General features: G+C 37.9%; 1 long non-coding RNA gene across 4 annotated transcripts in view; it reads right to left on the bottom strand.

Moving 5' to 3' along the window:
* LOC121110598 overlaps window positions 1-27879 on the bottom strand; it is a 189397-nt gene that overhangs the window by 147925 nt on the left and 13593 nt on the right. For 3 of the 4 annotated variants that reach the window (XR_005859272.1, XR_005859274.1, XR_005859273.1), the window contains exon 2: window positions 7785-7910. This is a non-coding gene — a long non-coding RNA (uncharacterized LOC121110598). Of the gene's footprint in view, window positions 1-7784; window positions 7911-8996; window positions 9114-27879 lie in introns of all 4 variants that reach the window. The other variant, XR_005859271.1, reaches the window with a different exon arrangement.

Below are 27879 nucleotides of genomic sequence, written 5' to 3'. Positions count from 1 at the left end.
TGAATGTTTTCAGTCTTCTAAGAAGAAACACTACATTTCAAGATTCAGAGTAAGCATTCTCCAAACCCACAAAGTTACTAAAAAAAAAAAAAAATTCATGACTTTCAGAGCACAAGATACCCATTTTGATGGTTCTATTTCTCCCTTTATGCTCTGGTATAGTCTTGCATCTACAGAGGATGCAGGGTGTCTAGATTTTCAGTCTTAGGGGATAGGAACACAAAATTGAAAGTATATTACTGATCATTCACCTAAAGGCTAGGCTTCCCCAGTCTTTGTGAACAAATTCCTTCTCCTCTTGTTCCCCAGACCCTCAATTCCTCACCCCTCCTCCGGAGCTGGTCGTGGCATCTCTGCAGAGCAGACACAGCTTGTGAGCCTGCATGTACACAACAACCTCTAGTGATCAAACAGGTAACTACAGATTATTCAGACAACAGTGACTTAGTAGCCAGACTGTGGGATCTCTTTCTCATTATGTAAAAACAGTTGGATAACATTTGTGAAAAAAATCCAAGGCATTCGTAACATCTAGGATGGACAGCAAGTACTGGCAACACTCACAGTAAAACTCTTGTAAACTGAACACTTAAAAAAGCAGTTATATATTGAATAAGAAAACCAAAAGCAGATATATTTTATGTATAGGTATACAATTAAATCTAGGCCATCCTGTTTCTCGTGAAGGAATAAGAGCCTGAAAACTCACAGTCTCCACCTAAAGAGATTTTGTTTCCCCCAGCAGGACAATAGCAGAAGAGTTGAAAAGCGGTAAGGTCAGGAAGCACTTCATTACTTCTTAGGAGACAGAATAACATGAGCAGATTTCTAAATAAATCCTTCATTACTGTTCATTAACTGTTCATCAAGAGCTTGATCTCCAAATTAATAGACAAATCTTATTGTTTATAACTCAGCTTTTGTACCAATTGCTTCCAGTCTGTTTACACACAGACTGTAAGAAAAACAGCAAATAACATTCATACATTTTCATAAAGTGTTTTTAGCTTTATGGATGAGAAAGGACTTTTTAAATAAAAAGCATTGCTTCTGAACATGTTTTTCAAACAGAGTCTCCCACTTCACAAGAACAATTTCCAATTAGTGGCACAAGGCTCCTGTCACTGAACATTCCTGCACTCCCTAGAAAAGCATGCTTCTTGACACACTCAGGAGGAATTGCACTCTGGAAGAAACTTTTACTAATTTATCAACTACAGAAGCAGCCTAAGATGCATAGCATTTCAGCCAGCTGACTTTTGGGCATGGTTTATTTCAGCTAACTTCAGAAGACAGTCCCAAATCTGCCTCAAGTTTCAGCTATGCTCTGCTCAGCTGTTTAGCCCCTTCTAGCAATGGGCTTATGCGGTCCTTACTACAGTGGTATAGTCAACAGCAGACTGTGTTGATAGCCAGACATTTAAGAAGGTCCCTAACAAATCCTGAACACAGGCATCACCAGTTCTTATTGGCTTATGATTTTCTCAGTCGTAATACTATTTATACCATTTCACTAAGCCTACATTTCCATTCATCTATACAAAATAAACCAAAGGAAGGAAAATACTGAGTAAGTTAAAAAAGCAAAAAACTACAAAGGTTTGTAGAGATTACTAGTTACAAGGTACTGAATAACTTAAATCCTCAAGAAAGACAAACTCCTACATTCCTCTAAAATATACATGCTATACTAACCAGAGGATATAATGTTTATTTCTCTGCAGAATCATTAACACAGACCCAAAATAAACCATAAATCCCTACAAGTAATGTTGAATTAGGTGTGTGATGACTGAGGGAAAGACTGAGCACCTGTCCTAAGCAGCTTTTGGAAAGTTCTACAGCCGTCCTTAAGCTCAGCTGACCAAGTTCTCATAACAAGGAGTTAGCAAAATGAGCCCATCTTGCTGCCCCTAAATAAGAGAGGGTAGATGTGGCCCCCTACCCCTAAGAAGAGAGTCTCCAGCTATGATTTTTGCACATGCCAGTGCAAAGCCAACAGACAAAAAAATCTCAACAGCCCACCAAAACAAATCCCACCCTTAAAATATTACACAACTTAAAAAGCTGTCATGAGTTTCTCTCTGAAACAGCAAAGATGTGAAGTACAAGTTCCAGGGAGAAATTGTTTTGATTTTGACACAGCTTACATCTAACAAACTCCTGGGGAATAAGACCTTTCTCTGCTTTCTGCCCATGGGTGCCCACAACACTACTCTTCCTAGACAGCTCTCTTACTCCTTCATTGACATCTTAAAGAAACTTATTCAAGTTTTGTTAACTGCTTTTTTGGGGGAGGACTTCCTTTCATCTCAGAAAACTGTTCCCTACTTTCCAAGCTGCTTACTTCATGTCATAGATTACATGGAAGAATATTACTACTATTATAATCATTTCCTTTTTAAGTGCTATAAATCAGATGCATCCCATTGCAAAGATCACCTTTTTTCCTATCTCTTTTCATTCATGCTTGTATATCATTAGACAGTAAGGAAAGTGTGTGTGTGGCTTTTAGGAAGCAAGTAGATTTATAGCAAGTATATATTAATAAAGTGTGCTTTAATATGTATACTTGTCAAGGTGCTGCAATAGTAAAGTGATTTATAAAACGAAAAATCAATATAAACAAACTCTAGTGAATACATATGATAGATTTATCTGTAGAAATGGATAATGAAAGACTGTCTTTTTGCTGTTTCCAGCATCTACAGGGTACAGTTCTTTTAACATGAAAACACAATTTTGATTATTGCCAATCTAGTACCATTGAAATTTGAATTCTTGTATCCATCAGCCAAGAAAACAACAACAACAACAACAAATTTCCTTTCTTTGCAAATCCAACATTCCTGTGACTTCACAAGGAGCAGGACTGCTGCAGAATGAGCATCATGCTGACAAATTACACTAAGTCATTAACATCCAAAGGTAATTTTCTGAAGAACAGATTTCAGCCAGCTGGCATATTTATATCCTTTCACTCAAAATACCTTTGGAGGTCGGTGTATTCAATACACTGAGAAACAAAATGCCCATTTACAGGAATATTCAAATAATAAATATCCACAGTACTAAGGAATTGTGTGGATCTGGAATTAAACTTTAGATCTACCTCCGCTTAGAAAACCATTACTCTGATAGAGAAGAGAAATTACTGGCCTCCATGATAACAAGCAGTCTTGGGAAATACATTTCAAAGAGCACAAGGACACAAATTATCAACACAAAACAGGCAAAAAGAAAAAAGTTTCAAATGTCAAAGTCACAACAGTCTTAGAAAAGCTGAAATTTTTTTAATGAGTTTCCTCTCTTTTCTATCTCTGCAGGTTACCATCCTTATTGCACTGAAAAGCAAACATTGAAAATTCCCAGAAAAGAAAATAAACCACCATGCCTACTCTTAATTACAGCTTCTGTCAATGTAAACTACAATCTGTGCTGTGGATGAATTCAAATCAAGGGAGAAAAGGAGCCTTAGGATTGTTAGTAAAGAAACTCAGCTGAAACTCATCGCTCTTGAACAAGAATACACCTAATGATACTCTGCCAGCATTTGAGCTATAGGTCAGTTGATTCACCTGACTTCATGGTCTTTTAATTGTTGAGGGACAAAACCCATTTCTTCAACCCAAATGTTGCAGGTTCTTAGTTTTTGTTTCATGCTATGTAGCTTTTAAGTATGTCTGTTCACTAGACCAAGAATGGTGCTATATGTAGAGAGAAACAGTGCAGGACGAGGAGAGGGAATGATAAGGTTGTCATACTCTTTAAGGTGATCAGTTTAAAGCAAAAATTAAGCATATGACCACCTCACCTTGCAGAGTATCTGTCACAACTTTCCAGGCACATTAAGTAAATTAAGAATACAATCATGTTGCAACAGCAAGGACAGTGGAATTCCCTAACTCACAACCCTTAAGCAGAGTATATTTACAACCCCTCTTCACCTACCAGAAAAAAAAAGTCTTGAGCACAACCTTGAAGTTAAAAGGCCTGACAGACACTCAATAAATTGGTTTCAGAGATCTCCAGGGAGAACAGTGCATATGCTTTTGTCTCTCAAAGTGTTAATGGTTTGTTTCACAGTTGGTGTCAGTAGTGGCAGAAGAACATGGCCATAGAGATGGTGGCCTGGTTTTTCTTTTGGCTGTATTTATTTTGCCTGCCTTAAAATTTGTTCTCCCTGTAGCACTGAGAGGCTCTCATGTCAACCAAGATTTCTGGGTGTTATTTTAAGATCAACAAACAACAGTACATATGAACAACACCAAAGGCAGCTACAAGTCCAAAATATAATCCCTAACTTAATAGTTTGTGCATTTCTGCACAGCGTCCATTTTGCACTCTGGAAGCTGGGACTGTTCTTTTATGTATAGATCTCTACAATAGATCTTCTTTTACATATCATATTGAAAATGACAGTTATCATGCTGTAGTTGCTGACTACCAGCCTTTAGTGTGAGTTCTACATAGTCTAATTGGAGAACAGAGGTACTGCATAGGAAAATACACTATTATCTCCTTTTCTCACTCCTTCTGTAAAGAAACCATCTCTGCCTCCTAACTCTTGCCTCTCTAAAATGAAATACCTTCCTTCACATAATACCTAAGGGGAAACAAGCAGGCTGCATCCAACCAGCATCAATACATGGATCACATTGTCAGCTCTTTTGGCTACAGAACATCACATTAGTTTCCCCACATGCTGTCAATGAGCAAATGGTTCCGGATTGTTTAAAAGTCACATGTGATTTGCATAGCAATGCTTTTCCCTGCTTCCTTAACAAGTACTGCTCTGTAAACAAGTGTGAAAATGTCAGACTGATATATTAACATTTGTATTAACAATTAAATTGAAAGATTTCCCTATTTAAATACATTATGGAGACATTATCATCTCAATACACAGTGACTCTTTCTGTAGCATTTTGGTTTACAAAATAAGCTGGTTTTTTTGTTTGTTTGTTTGTTTTAACAAGAACAATTTGGGGCATGTAACTCAAGGTCAAGACCAGACAGTACCATAACAAATCATCTAGACTGCCTAGATCAGAAGTTCACACCCTGTGTAACTACAGGCTTGTCTCAGGCAGATACAGGTAAAGTGTCTAAACTTTCACAAAGTTTATTCTCCATGCAGTGCTTGGAAAAATAAACAATTTTGCTCCTATTGAAAAACAAAGGAGAGGAAAATAAACCCAACAGCAACATCAAAGTGAAAATAGCTTTCTACTGAAACTAGGAAAATCACCAAGCTATGGTTTTGTGACTCTCATAAAACTATGTGAGAGAGACTTTTAAAGATAGATACTCTGAAGATTACAAAGTTTATTCTTCATGCTGTATCTGCTGGAAGAAGATGCAGTAACTTTAAAAACACTATACGTTGTTAGCAAGGACACTTCTACTGACAATTTTTTTCTAAAATCAATTTCCCACTCCTTACTTTAAGCATCTTATCTTAGCCACAAACACCAGCTAAAATACCAAATTGTCCCAGTCATTCTCAAAGAACATCCATCAGTTGCACCTTTCCAAATGAGAACAGCAGGGTAAGTCTGGCACCCTAAACCCATGTCTCTTTCTGGAATTAATGAGCCAGCAGAACTATGAAGCAGAACCAAATTGCTTTATGTGGCAGCAAGGAACACAAAGGTCAGTTGAAGGCATTTTCTACATCCTGAATCTCCCGCTTCTACTACTGGAATCCATGCTGACTGATTTGGCTTCTGTGTGGCAGAGTGGAAGGATTATATCCTCTGATCTACATGTAAGCAGCAGCAAAGACAGAGACCACACATACACTTACTCTGCAAGAACTCCTCCTATGGATGATGTGATTTTCACAACAGAACAGTAATACTTTGGAAGCAAGGACTGACAGCTGAGAAGATCTATAGCTGCTTGACAGGTACAATGAGATTTGCTTTTTGAAATCCCAGCAGAAAATGTTGTTCTGAGAGTCTAATAGTTGGGATGAGATAGAGCAAGACATTACTGTAGTCAGACAAAAGAGCAAAAGGCTAGTTATGCTCTCCAGTGTGCTGGAGAAACCCAGAAAATCTGCAAAGTCAATAGTGATTTTCTGGATTTAAAACGAAAATGCTTAGAGAAGAACTTGCCCACAGCTTCATAACCTTTAGTGCATTACTCCCAAAACACACTGAAATGCATACAGAATACACTGAAATTCTGGTAAGAACAAGAGCAAAAGAGAAAGATAATTAAGATAATAAGATTACTTCAAGGTGAATCTGCATCTGTCCAGGAAGGAGGTATTTTATTTCCAAATCTTTATCTACATATAGATGTTAGGGAGGCAAAACTAAGACTAACAAGACTAACTTCCTTACATGTTTTGATATACAGTACATAGCATAGGAAATGATAATGAATGACAAGTTATATGAATGCAGGCAGCCTCCCCTGCCTGTAATGTATGCAGAGTTCACTTCAAACTTCATCTATTGAATTAACTTCACTAATGTTTTACCACCTTTTGTGACATCATTATAGTTACAGTGCATGTAAAATAATTGTCATGACAACTATCAAGAAGGTGTTATATAAGATCCTCAACATCCATCAAAACACAGAAGTTCACAAACTGTTACCCCTAGGGGTGACAAAGAAAAGCCCAAACCATTATTGCAGATCATTAAAAAAACACCTCTAAACCCAAATTTAAAAATATTCCTAAAAACAGTGAAAATATTTTAATATTTTTAGTAGGATTGCTTTAAATTAATCTAATTAATTTGGGTAGGGAAAGCTCATACTTTCTAAGAATACCTGCTATTGAGGTTACTATGCCCAACACAATTTAAAGCACAACTCCTTTTTCTAGCCCAGGCATGCTTCTGCCAATCATGAGAAGTATTCTTGTTTTCAAGAGAGTGGATAGTCTGAGATTATTAGTTTTACAGTAGCTGGGCCTCCTTTATAAAGTGCTGCTGTGAATGAATTAATGTAGTTATGAACAAATGAGTCATTTTCTGACACATTAAATTAAAACAAGGTCCAGATTTATGAGCTGTGCAGTGGCAGTCAGGATGACATGCACCTTCTAAAACAATTTCTGTTTCTTTTTAATGAAAAATTACAGACCTAGCATATGCCTCCAAACACTGAGAATTTAGTATCTCTACACTGCATACTCTGGGTCCTAAAAGGACTCATTGGAATTACATGCTGACTTCCTTATGCTACTCTGAAGATTTTGAAGGAGAAACATTTTCCTGAAAGGAACGTGGGAGCAGAATGAAGGCAAATATAAATGTATTTGCTACATTTCCATTCTGACTCCAGAGCAGCTCAGTTCATAGACTCTATTTATATTCTGTGGACAGAGAAAAAGGAAAAATAGCAATAAATACAATTTTGCATATTTTTTTTTCTCTATTAATTGCTAAAGAACTAAATCATTTTTCTCACCCTAACAGATGCAAGCCTATCTGAATATTTCTGGATTTGGGATGCCCAACCAGCTTTTGTAAATAATCAGTTATTTACTTGGTTACTCACTTCTGCTAGTTGTTTCATATGCAATTCTTTCAATGTGTGGCTGATTGCCATGCAATCAGCATGACACAAGTGGAAATTTAACAAACTCAACTTCAAAGCAAACTCGTTTTGGAGAATGTTTAAGCATAGCAACCTTAATATTTGATATTTACCAATTCTGTAATTATGTCAGCATAATTCCACTCTTGTACATTTACAGAATATGATCATCAAAAAGACTTCACTTTAGATTTTAATTAAACATCTGTGAGCAAACGTACCTGCTAGTAAATGACATCTCCTACTTCTCAGTTAGAAGAACATTGCAGAAGTGGTGGAAAATTAAATGTTGTCACATATATGCTTCCTTCCCAAGAAAAGTTGACAGAAAGATGAACGGTGTGCAACTGTAAGAAGAGAAGAACCAGTGAATCACTTTTTTCTGTCTTACATAGGAAGTTCCTTAGTTCTATGCTTAAAGTATTTTTTTGTCATGATGTCATTTCATAGGCACTGTAACTATCAAGAAGATGCTACATAAGATTCTCAACTTTCATCGAAACTCAGAAGTTCAAGAACTGCTACGCCTAAGGGCAACAAAGGAAAACTTGGACCATGATCACAGGTCATTAAAACTGTAACTCCAGATCAGCTTATCATCCTATTTCAAAGCACTCAATTTAGTTCATGACAGAACCCATGCATGAATATGCTTGTTTAAGATGCTGGAAGAAGTATACATGGTGATCAGAGACATTCGAAAGAAAATAGTTTGAAATGTAAAATATTTTTATTTTAAAGTTAGAAACAGTTATCATGGTTTTTTTTTTCCCTAAAATTAGAAGGGAGAGAAAATGCAACAAGACGACCTTATTTATTTCTCTCTACCATTCAATCCAAAGAAAAGAAAGTTCAATAAATGCATAGTAGAAATGAAACATCCAGGTTTCTTGGGATTGTATGACGAGTACAAAGATGACTAGCTGGATGGTCTAGGTGGTTCTGTGAGGCCATTTGCAGTCCCTGTGCTTTGATTCTATTCTTAACTTGAGCACCTCTTTAATGTCTAGCTGTAAAGAATGTGTTACAGATGGCAAGGATAACTGGGCAGTTGAGCTCCACTTTGACGCTCATTCCCTTAAAGATAAGGTTGTCCTCTACAATATCATTAGAAAAACAAACGAGAATAGAAGCTACAGAACAGCCACAGATGAGTTTCTGTACAGGCAACAGTGCACACATGAATTCACAGTGTGAATTAATTCCTGCTATGTCTTCTGAATACCGTAATTGACCTTCCACCAAAAGAAAACAAAACAAAAACAAAACAAACACAAAAAAAAAAACCAACAGAAAAAAAACCAACAAGAAGAAAAAGAACAACTATGAAAAGCAGATTATTTTGGCATTTCAGAGCAGCAGAACAGAACTTGGCTTATAATCAAAGTTTCCTACAGTATCACTGAGTTTCTCATTTTCTTATACTTTCTCACCTCTTGAAATGGTGATCAACTCAGAAATCAAGGCCCCCTCAGATTAAGGGTAAAATATAACATATGCTACTTTGCCGCTCTCTCTTGAAAAGTAAAAGCTAAACAACACAGTTGACTCTGTAGTGACAAAAGAGAAAAGAGAATAAAATCACTTATTTATAAAAACAATTTTAGAAGACCTTCAGAGTGATAGAAATAAGTTTGTATCAGCTGGCACGACTCCTCTGACTAGTGTTTTACTTCTCTAAAAATCTAATCCTACAATTCAGGGGAGAGTAGCCTGAAGTATAACACCAGCCTGGACTCCACCTCGTAGGAAACAATTGGACGAAAGCCAACCACATTGCAACTGTGCTGAATTTAATTGTTTAAAATATTGATTTTTTTTGCAAGCTTTCAAATTTCTCCAGAAAACCTTAGGGAAAACAGTGCTGCATTTGCTCATTTGCAAGGAAAGAAAATATAAACATAACTTCTTTTTATATCTGAGATTAAAAACATCTGTATATGGTGTTGATGTCTTGTTTTCCTAAATTTCAGACAAACTGTGACAACACAAGGAGTTATGACTTGCTCCATTGCTGTGGTTTAACCCCAGCAACACCCAGATGCTCACTTATTTTCCTAAGGTGAGACAGGGAATCAGAAAAGTGAAAGCACAAGAAATCATGAATTGATGTAAAGACACTTAACTTGGTAAAGAAAAAGTTGCACATTTAAGCAAAGCAAAACAAAGAATTTATTTGCTGCTTTGCATCAGCAGGCAGATGTTCAGCACCTTCTAGGAAAGCAATACACTCATCACATGTAGTGGTTTCTTGGGAAGATGAATGCATCGCTCCTAACATCGCCCTTTTTCCTCCATCTTTACTCCAGTTTTTATTGCTCAGCAGGGTGCCATATGGTATGGGACATCCCTCTGGCCGGTCTAGGTCAGCTGTCATTGTTCTGTCCCCTCCCAGCTTTTAGCATCTATCCCCCCACAAGTACTCACTGGCAGGGTAGCATGAGAATCTGAAATATCTTTGGCTCTGTGCAGCAACAAAACCCACCAAAATACACATTATCCTCCAGAGTGCCATAAAATCCAGGGATTTTCTCTATATACTCCGCAGCGATGTTATGCTTTCTGAATATACATCTGCGCACATTACATACTGAAAATCAAAAAGTCGCAGTCCTTAATAAAAATATTAAATTACATTTAACATAGCATATTGAATAAGATTGCTCTTATTAGTTACTTGGGATTACTGAATGGTTTCCAGTTTACCTGGGATACTGAAGGCAAGTCTGAAGACAGACTGAGTCAGATATCGAATAGTCATCACCCTTCTGGCACTTGAACGACTTAGATTTCTAAAGGTGCTCATCTAGCATTTAAGTGGCTCAACAAGAAGCTTAGAGACAACATGCACGACTTGATCTGAACATCTAAAAACTTTACTTGTTTAAGTAGGTCTAAGCTTTTTGAAGTACCTATGCAGTGTATGGCTTCAACGTTTAAAGCCTAGCTATCTTATGAAATTGCCTGCTGTATATATCTCAGATTTTCACAGCTGAGGTTTTTTCCCATATGCTTTCACGACTGCTCGTATCTCCCTAGGTCCAGTTGCTTCCCTCACAGGTGTTGTTTGTGGTCCAGTAGGCTTCTCTTAATAAAAGTCTCCTCAGCAGAGACTGTGAAATGAGGCAGCCAAGCAGGGTTATAAATCACTACCTCTCCTCCCAACTCTGAAAAGAATGTATCTGATACTTTCTGGACTGGGCTTTAGATCTTTTGCACACACTCTGACACTTTAATATCTAGGTCAGCCCCCCCCAATCAACTTTAAAACAAGGCTGTGTACATTTACATTTTACCTGCCCTTTGTAAATAAAGGAGTTACTGCCACTCTGACAGCAAGAGACTACCAGCTGTTTCTCACAAAAACTTCCAGACAGATAAAACTAATACAGAAATATCAAATATTTTCAGCTAACCAATAGACTCACTCATGGTTATGTTCCTCTGATTGAAACCTACCTAACAACAATATGATAATTTATGAATGAAAATGTCACTTCAACTTCATAGAGCTCCCTAATAAAAAATACTGTGAACACTGGAATCCCATCTTGCTACCTTAGCTAAATTCATACCCTTTTTACGGAACTCTGAAATATGGCCCTGGAGTATGACTATTCTTCTTGCAAATTGCAAAATAATGATAAATTACCAAATACTCTCACATTTGTTCCATGTTCTTTTCATGATACTGAAACTATAAGTGACATAGATGAGCCTCCGAATACAATGAAACTAGCTGTGCTTGGCAAATGAATGATTCATGACAATATGCATCTTCACTTTACCTAGCAAAATAGCTCTGTAAGGTAACAGTGTTTTTCCCCTGCTGGACACAGGCACATTTATCTCTAAATATTGTGATGCAGGGCTGACATTTCATTTAATCATGCTACCTTGTTGCACCCTGTAATGTGCTGTAACAGAAAGATGCACTGGAGTGACAAGCTGTCACCTCTAATAAAAATATATAGAAATAGATGTGCTTTCATTTGAGGAGGCAAACTGCTAGTTCATCCAGAGGTGTGCAAGCAGAAGGCAGTGCTGCCAACATACCCTACATCACAGATGGGGAATTTGAGACTATGAGTGATATAATGATTTGCAAAAGTTCATTTACCTGCTCAGTGCAGAGCTTAGGTCCCAAATCAGATCTTCCTACCTTCCCCCAGAATGAACCATTTAATAGGTTCTGTATCTAGTAATGACAACAAAAATAAATCAGAACTAAGCTTTGCTTGTGAATTAACTGCAGTTTGCTCAGCTGTTTTCTGGCCAAAATTAATCCAGTTATTCCCTTTACAATCTGCCTATAACATTGCAATCAGATTTAGAAGGGTCTCAAAAAGGGAGAGCTACGCTAGCAAGGCTTGAAAGAGGGGTCAGTCTGTCTGAACAAATCACAGTGAATAGTGTCTTCCAAATGATTTTCATGGACTTTCTCGCTTCTACTTACAAAATGAAACGAATCTATTTTAACAACCAGAGAAGTACAGTAATCTCATGCTAGGAGATGAGGTGTCTGAGGCCATGTCTAAACATAAAACATGCTTCTTACAGGAAGAAATCATTTTCAACTTATGTTCATGAGAGGCACTGGTGTGGTGGTGCAGCAAGGTCATGGCATAGCAGAATTCCAGCACCTGTGCATTGAACTCAGTAGCACTGTAGCTATAAGAGCGTGATCATAGTCTGTGTTTGCATGGTATATTGCATTACAGTTTGTTTCCATGTTCCTTGTATGACAAGAAATGAAGACAGATGCTTGACACCTAGTCACTGCAGGAGGGTCTCCTCTGAAAGCACAGGGTATGTCACATAGACTTATTGTAACAGCATGAGAAAAAAAAAAAAAAAAGATATCAAGAGGCCTTTTATTCCTCCCTTAATGCTTACTGCTGCTTTCTACCTCCTGTAATCAAGCCTACATCTCTTTCCACCCGTGTGTTCGTTAAGAGACATAATTCCACTTTCACACATTTCCCTTCTTAAGACTTCATTGTCATTTACTGGTTTTTTTTTTTTTTTTTGACCTTTAACTGTGCAGGTCTTGAGATTGACGACAGTGAAAATTCTCTTCCTTTATTCTGTTACTCACACGTAGTCAGATGTTTTTTCCTGTGCTATATTTTCTATCAAAAAAAAATGACAGTTCAACAAAAGAAAAGTGTTCTGTGGAGATTATCTTTGAAACAAAAATTGAGAAAAATGTTAAAATTGGTAAAAACATTTGATTTTGATCTTTGAGGTACAAAACATTTTAATCCTCTATTTTGAAATTACTTTTCATTTCAGGATTTTCTTTACTTGATATTTATAAATTAATTCAAAGAAAAGCTTCCCCAAATCAAGTGCAATATATTCATTTTTCAACCTTAATGCGGTACTTGAGGGACAGCTGAGTTAATAGAGAATTTACAGAAGAAAAGGCATTTCCAAATTACGAAACAGCTAAAGACACAGCCTCTTATGCAGTGCTTATGAAAAGGAAAAAGACACAGCAGTAATATTTCATGAAGTGTGCTATCATTCTCGTAGCTAAAAACTGAAGGCTATTTAAATACCAAATTTGCTAAGGGCTACCACACAGCAAGATAATTGTAGATCCTTTCAAACATTAGTAAAATTCCAACAAATGCTTACATGCTGAAGCATACGGTTAGTGTTTTATAAAATGTTCATCTTCCCCTAAGTTTTGAAAAACAATTGTTCCTCAAGTAAAACACAGCTATGAAGAGAAAAGGTGAAAATGAGTAAACTTCTCTCAGGTCCATGAATTAAATGCCATCTATGCCAAAATTCTATATACAGGATGACAAACTTAAAAAAATTACACATGAAGACAGAGAGAACATCAGCTTACTAATTTAGTTAGATATCTAGAAAAAAAAACTAAGAAAACCAAGCACCCTGTTTTTGAGGAGGAATTACTTGATCAGCCAGATAGATACAGAAACTTATGTAAAACACTAATAGAGTGTGTAAAACTCTTCAAATTGATACTAGGTTTTAGATGTTTGAGTCCAAGCCATGTCTGTGAACCAGTGAATTATATTATATTGTGAAGGATGACAAAACCAGACAAACAGAGTTTTGAAAAAAGATTAATAATGTGAGGCATGAAAACATGTCTTATATTTGAATGTGTTGAAAACAAATATTGAGAAAGAGCAACCTCTTCTACCGGTTGCTCCTCAATTATTTGAGGTCGAGCATTCAGAATTTGGCTAAGGCAGAATTAGTACTGTTCTCAAAATTGGAATGATAATCCATTCATATTTCAAAGAGTAACACAAATTAATTTCTAAAGAAGAATATTTCTAAAGAAATCAACAAGTGCAGAGAGAAAGGTTCAGATTTTGGAATACAGAATGCAAGCAATTGATACTTATGTTTAAGATGAAATGTTGCCATGTGCCAACTTGATAAAAATATTGGAAAGGTAGGAATTCTCTGAATTTCTGAGTGATGAGGGAAACGCATAGGGATTTATGCTTATTGCTCATTTTCCCTCTTCCTAGTCTCAGTTTTCTGCTTCATTCTTTCTTTTCTTTCATTTTTCACCTTTCTTCTTTCTTTAACTCTTCCCTTTCTCACTTAGTGCTTCTCACTACTTGTCTTTCTAACCACCCCTAATCTCTTATTCTTTTCTCTTTAATCTTTTAGGTAATTCAATATTACCTAAGGTTGTGCAAAAGAAACTTTTATGAGATCTAATTACCTGAGCCAACACAAATATACACCAGTGATCTCTGTGAAGTGCTGATGTCCTAAAGGTAGATCCTTGCACTAAACCCAGGTAGGACATACACAGTCAGAATTAAAGGCCCAGTAAGGCTGGCAGCAAGACAAGCGTTTTGCTTCACTCAGAGACTCTGCTGATGCTTCTCCAGCAAAGAAGTGGTAGAACTTGGCACAAGCTTCTCAGAAGTAAATATGCTGATGGGACAAAGACAAAGAAGCCGATTTCTAGAAAATATTGATGTATTTCGTCATAGGACATCTTATGATGTGCTAAGATCTAATTCAATTCCATTATCTTTGAGAGTTCATCTTACTCTAAATGTGAAATTCATAGTCAGAATAATGCCAAATATCTCCTATTAAATAGGAATTCTGATAAAAATTCAGCACTGACTAATTATCTAATGAAGAATTACAGCTGCGAATGATGATGCTCCACAGCAGGCAGCAGAGAGCCCATATTATCACAGAAGTCAGAAGCAGAGGCCTGAACAACAGCGTTCATAATTCATAACCACAGCCTATTATTTAGGATAAAGCTTTCCCCTCTAAAGAAAAAATAATGACAAGTGCATTTAGCCATGAAGAAGGCAGACAGCCTGCATCAGGAGTCCTCTTGTTCCAATTTATTTTTAAGAAAGAATAAGAGCTCCATTTTTAAAATCAATTATTAAAATGAAATTACCATAAGGGAAAGAAACAGAATGAAATTCTGGTCCAAGTGAAGCCAGTGGCTGTTGCGATAAATAGGACCAAGATTGATCTCCATAACCTCAATTTCTGTTTATAGCACAGAAAGCCAGCTTTCACCAAGCTAGGAACATCTAGCTATTCCAACCCTGCTGTTTATTATCATTGTATTGCTCTCCTATCAGCAGATCATCTTTTTTTCACCTTTATGGGCCTCTGCCTGCAGAGAGATCATTTTGTTTCCTCCTGCTAGCTAATTTCCAGTTAGTGATTTGTGTAGGATTGACAGACCTGTAAAAGAGCATTCTGCCAATCAGAAGTAGCTCATGTTGTCATAAAAGATCTTTGTGCATGCACCGTCTATATACAAAAAGAGTCTCAGATGCACTTCTTCAAAGACAACAGCACTCAGTTTTGTTTTGTGAAAGAAAAGAGGAGAGAAAACTAAGGGAACCTCTAATTTAGCCAGCTGTGTGCTCTCAATTTGCTGGTTAAGGAGACAAGTGATCACTTTCTTTCCAACTGCTCATTAGAAATAAGGTGAGATTGCAAGGGCTGGTCTTAAAAGCCTGATCTTAAGTCTGGGATTGAGTCAATTGCCTGCTGGATAAACAGCGTAGAAACATAACAGAAGGAAAAGAACTTAAGAATATCTTCCATATCCCACTTACTGCTCTTGCAGTGAAAACTGCTGTGCACTGGGCTAAAAATCAGGGTGTTTTGTGTTTTTTACATTTTCTTTCACCCTGTTGATCTTCCCCAAGTGTCTCATATTTCTCGAGCTGTCACCCACGGTAGCCTTGCCCAGCTTTCCCAGTATTTCCCTTGGCTTTTCATTTTTTTCTTTATTCTGTTGGAAAGTGACTGACATGAAAAACAAATAGAACCCATCACTGCTAAAGGATAAAGTATCAGCATGCCAACAAAATTCTAGGGAAAATTAGTTACAGTCCCTGAATTTGAGGGACTTTGCATAATTCTTTTTTTGTGCGTGCAGTTCATCAGTGTTTTTGTTGCACGCTGACTTCCTATTTGTCTTTGAATAGATAAAGAGGTTATGGCAGTGCAGCCAAATCATCTTGTACTCTGCAGTTCAGGCACCATGTACCTCTCTCTCAAATCTCATCTCTGTGGGTAGGAAGAGGATGTCCCTTCTGCCCTTGCTAGTCTACATCATGATTATGTTCTGAAAGGGAGAAATTAAGAGCATCTTCTACTAGGTCCCTCTAGTAAAAATTAGGGCACACAAAGAACTCCTCAAACCTTTTTCTTTTTTAACCCATTATCCCTCACCAGGCAGCAACGACATTACATACAATTCAGTCACTAAACCTAACAGTGAGATTTTAATGAATGTTTTGTACTCTTTAGAGCAGGAAAAACTGTTCACCAAGCATTTCAAAGAAACCTCTCTGCTTGCATCTACTTACTGATTTTTTAAGCGTTAGTATTTATTTCTTGCTTGAAGCTTACATGAATCTTCCTTGACTTCAATTCATTTATAGAAAAAGCAATGACACAGCATATTACAATCAACACTGTAGCAATCTCCCTATAAGCTTCCAATATATACTTTCTATTAATAATCCTTGTATCTATAGTTACTCAATATTTAAAACTTTAAATGGAAGTGCAATATAGTGAGCAACTTCCATTTACAACCTGTACAGAAGCAAAGCCTTTAAAAAAATGTCAAATCAGCCCTTTCAAAGTCTTTTAAAAAAGTATTATTTAATAGAGAATCTTCATTTTATGCCTCAGCGGGGCAATACCATCTTTCTTTATCTTGAACTGTGGAAGGACAAACCTGTAAAATACAACTCCCTCTTTTTTCCTTATTGTTTTTCGTGATTAATGGCATCTTGTGTAGTTTGGTCTACACTGAAAATGCTTTCTACTACGACTGGACTGCAGACCCTCCTTCTGTTGGTGCCATTTACAGTTTCAGAACAGGGCTTATGCATGGGCACAGATATCAGCTTCAGGAGTAAAATAAGGCAAAAAAAAAAGAAAATAATAATTTAAAAAATGCTTCTCTGAGTTCAGAGCTGTGACACTTCAGGACTTTAGTGGAATGTGATTATTAAACAAATAGAAGAATCACCACATGGCCAGCACCCTTTAGCCACTAAAACTTCCTGCTCTGGATTCATGATAATTTCTTGAGGTGTGCTTAGATTTTTGCTGCAATATTACTGTTACCACAGGAATAACATTTCCCCATGTGAATGTTAATGACTAAGCCTAAAGACTCAACGCTACTCATCAGCCTGGTCTACAGAGCACAGTGAGTTTCCAGCAGGCAGCAGGTCTAGCAGTTTTTTTCTGGGGCTTTAGATGAAAAGGAACACAGAAAGAAAGAAGTCTCCAAAGGTCCTCAGGGTCTGTGAGCTTCAGTATGGATGCTCAGTGCTACTTTGGGTCTACCACTTCTGTCTTAAGTGGTTGCTTTGGGTCTTTTGTGTCCCTTTACCATCAGGAGCTTGGGGAAAACCAGTGCTGAAGAACTGCAAAGAACCTGAACAATCTCATGGGCAGGTGAACAGGCCCTAGCAGATATTTTGTCAGAAGACTTTCCCCTACTGAAGGGTACAACTAAGTGCCAAAATGACAACAAATCACATTCCTGGGTAGAGAGAGGAAACAAAGAAGCCATCAAGCCTGGGTTTGTGATTACTTCACCTTCTCCACCTGCCTAGAGTCCTCTGTGGATTATTCTTGACTCTGATCTCTGAAGCTTTTGAAACAAATCAATGTACAGTGTCTAAGGTGAGCACTTTCAGAGATCTCCTTAGCTTCTCCAGCAGGATGCTTTTCCTTTGCTCTTTCCACTTATTCTAGTGACAATTTGCATACCACCATCCCGAACACTGAATTATAGCTGAAGCAGTAGGTGGGGAGGCAGTAAGCATTTTCATTACAATAAATATTGTGCTTCTTTTGCTGTGCTTATTACTTTGAAAAATAAAGATGCCTGTCTCTCAAGGAAGAGCAGGAAGTTATTTTTACTTCACATATTTTAACAAGTACATTCAAATTTAATCTAATTCCCATTTGGATATCACATAATAAGAAATTATTTTTTCATGCTCTGTTACAATTATAAAGGAAAAAAACATCTTTCAGTATCTTATTTTACAGCCTTGCCTTTCTTCCACAACATTTGAATAATATATTATATTTTTACACTCTGCTCCAGCCACTACTGAATCTAGCCTGCCTAAACCCAGAACTATTTAAAATCTTAGGATCATTTAAGTTGGATAAATCCTACGAGATCATCCACTGCAAACATTAACCTTACATTTTTGAGTCTACCACTAAGTTTCATCCTAAGCACCACATCTACACATCTTTTAAGTATCTCCAGTGATGAAGACCCAACTGCTTCTCTGGGTGGTTTGATGCAATGTTTCACAACCCTTTCAACAAAGAAATTTTTCCTGATATTCAACCTAAACCTTCTTTAGTGCAACTTGAGGCCATTTCCTCTTACCTTACTGTCTGTTGCATAGGAAACGAGATTGACTGCTGCCTTGCTGCAACCACCTCTAAGATAACTGCAAAGAGTGATAAGGTACCCCTGATAGCCCTCTTTAGGCCAAATAACATAAGTTCCCTCAGCTGCTTCTCATGAGGTTTGTTCTCTAGACCCTTCATCAACCTCACTGGCCTTCACCTGGGCACTCTTCAGCACCTAAATGACTTTCTTATAATGAGGCAACAAAAGTCACCACAGCAGTCAACATGCAGCCCTACCAGAGCTAAGTACAAGAAGACAATTGCTTCCCGAGTGTTGCTGGTCATGATATTTCTGATACAAGCCAGGATACTATGGGCCTTCTTGGCCACTTGGGTACACCGCTGGCTCACATTAAACCAGCTATAGACCAATACCTTCAGGTTCTTTTCCTTCAGAAAGCTTTCCTGCAACTCTTCCACCAGCCTGTAGCATGGGGTTGTCATGACTGAAGTGCACTTGGCCTTTTTGAACCCCACACAGCAGGCCTCAGCCCCTCAGCGGAGTCTATCCAGATCCCTCTGAAGAGCCTTCTTCCCCTCACACAGATCATCGTTCCCACCTACATTGGTGCTGCTTGTGCAATGACTGAAGAAGCACTCAATCCCTTCATCCTGATCACTAATGAAGATGTTAGAGAACTGGCCGCAGTACAAAGCCCTGTGGGACACTACTTGTGACCAAACTCCAACCAGATTTGATTCCATTCACTGCCACTCTTTGAGTCCAGTCACCTAGCCATTTTTCATAAAGGAAAGCACGTGCCTGCCCAAGTCTCGAGCAGTCATATTCTCCAGGAAAACACTGTAAAAAACACTCTGACAGAGGAAACTCAGCTCTCCCAGCCTTCCCACACAGGAGACATGCTCTAGTTCCTCAGACATTTCAACAGTCCTTTGCTGGGCTTTCTCTACTATATGCCTCCTGTATACTGAGTAGCCCAGAATTGGACACAGTAATAGAGGTGTGTACCGAGTGCTGAATAGAGTAAGGAATATATAGCAGAGGGGAGGGAAAATGCAACTTTTTTTTTTTTTTTTTTTTTTTAGCCTAAGCTAGATTAAAAGGAAGATTCTGTTTTCATCAGAACATTTTAAGGTTACATGTAAGATCAGAAGACTTTTTGTTTATTTGGCTTTTAGCAATTGGAGGATAGCTGCTGCTCTTTCCAACAAAAATCAGAACATTTGAATCCAACACCCTCCCCCCCTCCCCAATCCACATTGAAAGAGAAAGCCATTATTCATTAAAAATAACTTTCTGAGTCATTGAAACACAGCTTGCTTCCAAGATATTTGCTTAATATACCAAAAACATCTGCAAGCCAGCCACTATGCTCATTTAAATCTACACTGTGCTGCTGGCTTCACTGGAATGAAGCTGGCTGATGTCAGCTGAGAAACTGGCGGACTTTTATTTGCTGGCATCTGCATGATTGTTGTCCAGCTTCACTGTCAAAAAGAGTAAGAGAGAACAGCAGAAAGTGAGTACATTTAGCTCAGCTGGCTTAGAGTACCCTTGCCAACAGCTTCAGTCATCAAAACAGCATAACTTGTGGTAACACAGGGAATGCACTTCCATCCTGTCATTACACAAGCCAACAGTGATAATAGTCTCAAACTCATTGGTATTTCAGAACTACCATTTCTGGTTCAACAGACAATTGACGGAAACAAGGCTTGCTCACTTTTTGTATTGACGATTTTTCAAATCCAGGACACAACAATTTAGTCCCAGTACTTCTGCTCAGTAATGAAGTTTGTGACACTTCCTCTCTGTCAGTAACAGTGCTTCAAAATATGCTCTTTGCATACATATGTATGTCCTAATCACAATTTTCTTCTCTATCTCAAGTCATTCTAGTAAGTTTTCATACATGTTGTGCTTTTGTTTTAACCCAAGACCTGCACTTTAATCAGTAGATGGTACATCTGAAATTACGCTTTATTTCTCCAATAATATAGCACATGCAGAAGCCTAAGTAAAATCCTTGCTTCTCTATCTAACTTAATCCATGACCATAGATTGCAGAAACAGGCGCTTCTACAAGGGTTGCCCTTGTTTTACAGCTGTGAAATGAACTAAATCATTCCACAAGATACCATGTGCTTGTAACCATCAGCATGTTAGCCCGTTCCCCCACTTTTTCCTGAACTAATGCTGTTTGATGAAAATGGATTTATTATCTGAAATGCTCAATGAAAAAGAAAATATTTTCAAGCAAAGAAACCTTATTTCGGGCTTAGCTTATCTAGCAGTTTGAAGTAGGTCTCAGCCCTAGCATTCACAGTGAAGTGATGACAGTTGTAGCCTGACTTTACTAATGATCACTTCATAGTGGTTTGCATGAATTAAATTTGTATCTGAAATAGCGGTTAGTAAAGATCATTAAAATAGGTCTAGAAAAAAGATCCAAAGAGCAATTCTGAAATGTTCCCATCTAGTTCTTCATTCTCATTACAATATGGAAAGAAAAAAAAAAAAACCAACCTCCAGCAGCTCTTAATCTCCACCTCCTGACTTCCCATCATCTGCTTGCCCTCCAAAAATCAAAATTTAGACATCACCCATTTGACTCTGCAAATTGGGTTTTAAATAAGGCTTTTCTTTATCATTGCTTTCAGGGTTTTCTGCCTTGAGGAAGCACTTAGGTTAAGCTTCAAAAGCTTTCTCTCCAGAACAAAATTAAAATATTGCTTGACTTAAAAATCAAATAAAAATAAATGCCATTTGCAAGAGATCATCTGATCCTTTTTCTGGACTTCATGTTTGTGTGGTAGGGGGAAATAACTTTTCAGCATAACATGCATGCAAATTATGAAAACTTCCCAGGCATCACTAGGTCAGAAGGAGAAGTGTTTTTGTCATATGCAAGAGCCTATTCACAACAACAGAAAATATAACCACAGAGCACACAAAGCATCTCCACCATGTGATTGCTGAGATGGATGCTGCACATTGACTTGTCCCTGGCTTCTCTGAAGCAATCAGGATTGGCTTAAAACAACACAGAAACTGATACAGAAGACCCTTGGTCACCACGTACAGGGCTCAACTGTCTGAAGGCACTTGTGCAAAGGTTTCTATCAGCACCCAGGGCTTAATTCAGAAGCTAATGCAGTATGTTCTATTTTGGCACTAAACTCTATTTTTTGAGATTTTGGTTTCAAAAAGCATGCCTTTTTCCATTGTAGGGCATTTTATTTAATTATTTTGTTGAGGTACTGCAAATCTTTTTGTTCGGATTGAATAAAACTTTCCAGATCAATACACAATTTTGTCATCATTGTTCTTTCACTTCATTCCAAGTCCCCAGAATGGCTGTTTCAGTTCTAGTAAAACTAAATCCTTCCCCCTAGTTTTTGGTTTTTCTTGTTAGCTTGTTTGTTTTTAATAGTTACTATTCTGACATTGAACAACAACAACATAAAGGCCATTATTCACTGAGCTTGTCTGCGTTTTCACACTTCACTTTACCCTCAGTTCATTTACCACATCATCCTGTCTCCTGCATGCTCTACATCAGCTGTAGCATGTGAATGGTCTGTGTGTTCATCTTTTCCCCCCAAGGTTAAGAGTAAGAGGTGGTTTGAAAGGCAGGTTTACAACGTTGTTGTGTATGGTGAAAAACATAGCCATTTAATCTCCCTAATAGCTGCTCTAATTAAGGATGCAAATATTCAATTAATCTGGAATACACAGTAGGTTTCACAATTGAGTGAAATAATGTGAATGAAGTAATTGGCCTGGGACTACAATTTATCTTTATATTCTCTCCACAAAAGCATTGCTTTCCTAAGAGTTATGTTTTATTCAGACGCTTGGGTGCCAAAGCCCTGGGGATTTGGGATATTTAATTATACCATATCCACACCCCACTAGCACAGAAAATGTTGACAGTTCATAGGATGCTTTTTTGGTATTCCCAGCACTGCTAACGTACTATCTGCCCACTGTCCTGGGAAAATGGTGCATGGAAGTACATGGTTTTGAAACGTCTGTTTACAAAGTGCTTAGAGGCTTGTATCTCCATGTCATTCTTTTGCATGGGTAAGACTGACAAATTACTGTAACTACATTTTGTATTAGAGAATTTCAAGTGTGCTCATAATGGAAAGAAGCAAATCAAGGAGCAACCTTGTAACAATAAGACTTCTAGCACCGTGCAACGGTCTCACCTATTGACTCAGGAGGTGTGAATTTATGCTCAATTTCTGCCCCAGACCTTGTGTGATCTGTTGGATGAACCTTCTACACATCCTGAAACTCTGCAGCTATTTAGTGATGGGTACAGCATTTTCTTTTCCCACTCCAGCTCCTTTATGATAATAAGCTTTCTGAGTTAAATACTACTCATATGGAGGTTGCCAGGGGCCACAGTGAAGACAAATTATTCCAGGTGTAATCATAAAAAACAGCCTGTTAACCAGAATAATTCATTCAACTCAACTCTATCCTGGACCCTGTCATAGAGAAAGGCCTTGCCAAGTAGGCATCTCCAGTGGAAAGGGATGCTGGGATGAGTCTACTGTCTTAGAAGCCTTTTGCTCAAACATAATAGGGAGGCAACTTAACTGGGATACCAGGTTGAGCTCCCTACTGCTTAGTGATATGAGTTAAAGGGCTGTCTTATTTCATAGCAGCTGCTCAGAGGAGGCAGTCTTTTTCCAAACAAAGCAAGGAAACATCTGAGGCATTCTCAGCCAGAGGAACATTCTGCCTGACTGGAGAACAAAACCAAAAACCTGTCTATAAAGCTCAGGAACAAGCACATTAAAACGAATGGTAATTGCTAAATATCAAGTTCCAGGGCATCTATCTACTACCTTAATGCCCTTCCATCTCCAGCTAACTGCAAAGCTTTCATATTTATAAATGATAATGCTGCATGCAAGCAGTCAGGTGATGTGCGCCCTCATTTTCTCTTGACAAGACCCGTACAGCATTTCAAGTTCTGCATCAGAAATCAAATCCTGCCACTCTCATCAACTGCATGCAAGAGAGTGGGCTGGAAGCATGTAAACAGAGTAAAAACCAGGGAGAAATGCAGTACATATTGGATCCAAACAAGAATATGATCATATGGAGTAAAATTCACTTGCGGAGAAGAACAGAAGAAGAATGTCAGTTAGTGTGAGAATTCAAAACCACTATAAATCTGCATTTTATTCAAAAACAAATTATTCCTGTCCGTTTCTCAAGTAAGACCACTGTGCAATATCATACTCTTAGCTAACAAAATCACAGAAATTGGAGGCTTTTTTTTTTTTTTCAAGGCATTCCCTGAAGGCACCTCTCTGTGTTACTGGGTAACATCAGATGATGAGGAGAAAAGCCCTTTCCTGGAGAACTTCATACTTAACAGATGATACACAGTTTCCCTTCTGAGCTTCATCAAATCCAATGTAATCTTATTGATATACAGCACTGTAGAATATGGCCCATTCATTTAGAGAAAAATCATAAATGGATGTAAACCCACAGCTGCAGTCATGAACTTCAGATTCATAGGACATCTGAACTCAGGTATTACACGCTGTCCCTTGGACTATGCCATGAATTCCAAACCTCCATGACAAGTTTTAAAGTTTTAAAATCAATTTTAAGAAATTTTCATTATTTCAACAACATTGATGTTATGCTTCTAATCAGGTGACTGAAATGATATGCCTTATTCTTCTTGAAGATGTATCTTTTAAAAAGAATACCTTCTTCCTAATATTATGCTTAGAGTTTTTTCTCCTTAAAAAAAATTGTTCTCCCTAAATACCAGGAGGAAGGTAGGAAATGCGTATTCTTTTCCAGACAAACAAATACAAGGGATCTCTGTGACAGTGACTAGATCAGAAATAAGTGAAAGTGACAGTACTGTAAACACAGAACAATGTCCTACAGGAGAAACATATTAAAATAAGGTAGAGTCTTTCTGACTGGACAAATGATATTCTTTCATGCAGGTCATTTTAAAAACATTTTGAATAAATTGGAAGGTTTTTGCCTACATATTCTTTTTTTTTTTTTTCCTTAAATAAGTAACAAAACCAAAATCCATTTCAAAACTACCTCAGCTGCAGAACTAAGTTCAACTTGTATAAAACTTATTATAGGATAAGTATTCAAATGTGTAGCCTTGTTAAAGAAGGGTCCATGCCTTCTTACTTAAATTCTCAAAGCTGGCCTATTACTTGTAAATATTTATGTTATTGTTCCTTGCATCACCCCAAACATACTAATAGTAACTCATTTTTCTGCCATAAAAAAACTATTAACCAAAATAAAGCCAGTGGCTTGGCACTTTTCAAGAAATACAATAACAAACAAATGCATATACATAAAGCAGACGAGAAAATCCATTTCAATAATAAAACATTGCATTTTCAAGTTCCTGAGATATTAATAAAAAGAAGGAGAGGGACAAATAGGCAAGGAAACACAAAAGATATCCTGACAGAGTTCTAGTAAACATTCAGCAGGAAATTTAAAGTTAAGACAATGCTCATGTTACAGCTGTTGTAATGGCATCCATCAAGGATGCCCCAGACAGGTTTTCATTACATCTGAAAAGCTTAATATTATTATAATCTTCATTTAACGTGTGCTCTCTCCGATTGTAACACTTACTTAGAATGTGAAATCTTATACAGTTACTGTCCTTTTTACTTAGCACCGCATCAAACAATTTAACAAACAACACAAAAATACTCAAAAGAACATCAAACTTGCAAAATGAAGCAGCTGCAAGGAAAAAATTGCCATAATTTATAACCACCGTTCTCCAATTCTTTTATGTATGAGACTACAGAAAAATAAACCATTTGATCTCCAGAGCTTGCTTTCTGCTTTAACCATTCTATAGCTCTGATTCTCTATCTAAAGGAAAAAATTTCACCCCAAACTAATGGGAATGCTCTCAGTAAGGCCACTTGCACAGTCAACCTCTGTCATAGAATGGCTTGGGTCAGAACAGACCTTAAAGATCATCTAGTTTCAAACCACTGCCATAGGGTGGGTGCCATGCGCCAGCTCAGGCTTCCCAGGGCCCCTTCCAACCTGGTCCTGAACACCTCCAGCGAAGGGGTATCCACAGCTTCCCTGGGCAGCCTGTGCCAGGGCCTCACCACCCTCTGAGAATTTCTTCCTCCTTTCTAATCTACCTTTTTCCTATCAGTACACTCCCTGATAAAGTCCCTTTCCACCTTCCTCTCAGGCCCCCCTCCCTTTAAGTACCTGAAGGATGGTATAAGGCCTTCTCTTCTTGTATCAAACCTGTATGGAAACTAGCTTGCTCAAGTAGCAGCATTAAGGAAGCATTAGGAAATACCAATGAGGAAAACATTGGAACTCACAAACACTCCTAGCTGCACAACAGGTACACACTTACTACTGTAATTCATCACTGCCTTAGCTAAGTATTGTAGGTGCCCTCCTTTCCCATTGCATACTTGCATCTCAGCTTTAGTAGTACACTTAAATCTATCTCACTGAACCTGTGGACTTAAGAGAGCAAGGTGTTCTCTTCATTCACGGTGAGTGTCCTGCTATGAAAGACATGGAGGATCTGACTAACTGTAGATCACTACATTCTGTACTGCAGAAGGAAGAGTTAAGTTAACATGGACTTTTATTTCAAGTAGTCTGAAGAGGGCTGTAGAGGCAACTCTTAGGCTATTTAATTATATTTTATTCCAAACATGTTTTTTCCCCCTCAGTAATTGCTTGTTTACTTTTAATATCAATAATTCTATAGCAGTATGGAGTCTGTATTCTCTGTATAAATCAGGAATACTTAAAAATGTAAACATCAGCATTTTAACAAGCCAAATAAGGGACAGCAAGCTATTTCTGTAAAGGATTTCTAGGTGAGCTATCCTCAGTGGACCACATAATCATTAAAACAAAGAGGTTTGAAAATTGAAATTAATAATGCACTTCAACTTGTCAAAGAAAAGTCTTTCTTGGCATTATATATTTCTCTTAGCTCAAATGCTCTTACTTTCCTATGATTGTAATCACTTGGATGTTATTTATTATTTGTGCAGATGTCAGGTGGAAGAGGGCAATGAATCACTCATGCCTTGGTAATCACTTGAGGATTTTGCTTTTCTGTTTTGGAGTAGCAGAGACTCTCAGGTAAAGTGTAATAAAGGTCAAACTCAAAGAAAAAAAGAGACAGGAACAGTCATACTGGCAAATGTCTAAATATAATCTATAATGCCAGGAACTCCACCTTCTGTAACTGAAAGATTAGTGGATTTTGCAACTTCATTTACTATGAGTAAGAGATGTATTTGGGTGGAACAGTGAAAGACACCTAAGGGAATTAGATACTGAAATCCCATTAAAAAGTTAGGTGCTCTTTAAAATGCTGTCGTTCAAGCTTAAAAGAAATGTTCCTACCAGGCTTTCCTCCATACAAAAGAAAAAAAACTGAACAGATAATTACTTCTATCTTCTGGAAAGGGCAAAGAGGCCAACCATATCCAAGCATAAAACCACTACAGAATATCCAAAGATGGGCTACAAAGATGGTGAAGGATCTGGAGGGAAAAAAAAAGTAAGAGCAGTGGCCGAGGTCCCTTGGTTTGTTCAACCCAGAGCAGAGGAAGGTGATGGGGGGCCTCATTGTGGCATACTGCTCCTCACAAGGAGCAGAGAAGTGCTGAGCTCTGCTCTCTAGTGGCAGCAAAAGGACCCAAAGGAACAGCCATTGGAGCTGCATCAGGGGAGATCTGAGAGGTGGGATTAAGAAAAGGTTCTTCACCAGAGGGTGGTGGACATGGCACAGGATCCCCAAGACATTAGTCAAAGCACTGAGCTGCCAGAGTTCAAGGAACATTTGAACAATGCTCTCAGTCATTGGGTTTGATTTTTGGGTAGACCTGCATGGGGCCAGAGGTTGGACTCAGTGGTCCTGTGGGCCCCCTACAAATTAGAACATTCTGTGATTCTGAGAGGAGCATCACTTGTAGGGAGGTCTCAGCCTTCTCTGGTCAGTACAACTGCAGGCTGTCCTTTTACAGGTGAGATGAGTTTGCTTTTCACACAAAATGTAAAAGCCAAACAATAAGGTGAACAGACTGAGGTTTGAGGACACTTGTTTCTGAGCCTTGGCTTAGGAAAGGTTAAGCAAAATTCTTTAATTTCAAAATTAAACAAGAACAACATTCAGCACAATCACAAGCCATTTACCAAAGGAAGGAAAATGAGATTCAAATGCACCACATCTTTATTTGATGTAGGTGGCAACCCTGCCCACAGCAAGAGTGTTGGAACTCTATGATCTTTAAGGTCCCTTCCTTCCCTAGCCCTTCTATGACTGCAATTGTTCACCCAGCTAACTGTCATGTAGAAATTGGTATCCA

Source organism: Gallus gallus, chromosome 4 (assembly GCF_016699485.2).
Source record: "Gallus gallus isolate bGalGal1 chromosome 4, bGalGal1.mat.broiler.GRCg7b, whole genome shotgun sequence".
In the NCBI taxonomy this organism is placed as follows: Eukaryota; Metazoa; Chordata; class Aves; order Galliformes; family Phasianidae; genus Gallus; species Gallus gallus.
This window is presented reverse-complemented; position numbering and strand designations above follow the sequence as displayed.